Genomic DNA, 437 nt, shown 5'->3' with positions numbered 1-437 from the left:
GAGAGCTGCCTCGCGGTTGTTGGTTGGTGACGGGGCGGGCATATGCTCGCTGGGGGAAATACAGAGGGGTTTGGGGTTGTTTTTCTCCCAGTTACTAAACTTCCCTGCGGGCAGCTCTGCCCCCTGCTCCCCATCTGCCCCGGCACCGGGAAAGGTCGTTGCCTGTGAAAGGGGAAGGTGCCAAAATTTACCAGAAATCCTTCTGATGCAGAAAACAGATTCGGGTGATGGGGAGGGAGTCCCCGAGGGAGTAGGAAAGCAAGGCTTTATGTCATCATTTAATAGCTGCCTTTGAGGGAGTAGGAAAGCAAGGCTTTATGCCATCATTTAATAGCTGCCTTTAAACTCATGGCCTTTTATGATTAATGGCACTGTTATTTGCAAAGGCTGACTGCAGTCTAGGAGTTAAAATGCCATTTTTGTGTGTTCGTACAGAG

The sequence above is a fragment of the Eurypyga helias genome, unplaced genomic scaffold, assembly GCF_000690775.1.
Source record: "Eurypyga helias isolate BGI_N326 unplaced genomic scaffold, ASM69077v1 scaffold6262, whole genome shotgun sequence".
Taxonomy (NCBI): Eukaryota; Metazoa; Chordata; class Aves; order Eurypygiformes; family Eurypygidae; genus Eurypyga; species Eurypyga helias.
The sequence above is the reverse complement of the archived record's forward strand: the minus strand, read 5'-3'. Positions refer to the sequence as shown.